Source organism: Mus pahari, chromosome 7 (genome assembly GCF_900095145.1).
Source record: "Mus pahari chromosome 7, PAHARI_EIJ_v1.1, whole genome shotgun sequence".
NCBI lineage: Eukaryota > Metazoa > Chordata > Mammalia > Rodentia > Muridae > Mus > Mus pahari.
In genome coordinates, this window is record NC_034596.1 from 50,201,790 (window position 1) to 50,202,413 (window position 624).

Genomic DNA, 624 nt, shown 5'->3' on the forward strand with positions numbered 1-624 from the left:
TTAAGTATAATGTCTGTGTAAAACTAATAAAATTTACAAATATGTCATCTCTGAACCATAAATTCTCAAATAGTTCATAAGGCTTTTTTCTGGAAAATAAAAGATTATAGAGAATCTATTATTCATATTCGTATGTATAAAGATTCACCTCTTCTGGGGTCATTCTTATGGACACTGCCATCTCTCATAAATGTAGCTTCTAATTTATCTGTTGGATTGAAAAAACTGTGATTTAAGAGAAACCCTGCTGCCTAGGCACGGCTGCCCACTCTCTCCTCCCTATTCAATACAGGACTTGAAGTCCTAGCCAGAGCAATTAGACAACAAAAGGAGATCAAGGGGATACAAATTGGAAAGAAGAAGTCAAAATATCAGCTATTTGCAGATGATATGATAGTATACATAAGTGACCCTAAAAGTTCTACCAGAGAACTCCTAAACCTGATAAACAACTTCAGTGCAGTAGCTGGATATAAAGTTAACTCAAACAAATCAGTGTCCTTTCTCTACACAAAAGATAAACCGGCTGAGAAAGAAATTAGGGAATCAACACCCTTCACAATAGTCACAAATAATATAAAATACCTTGGTGTGACTCTAACTAAGGAAGTGAAAGATCTGTAT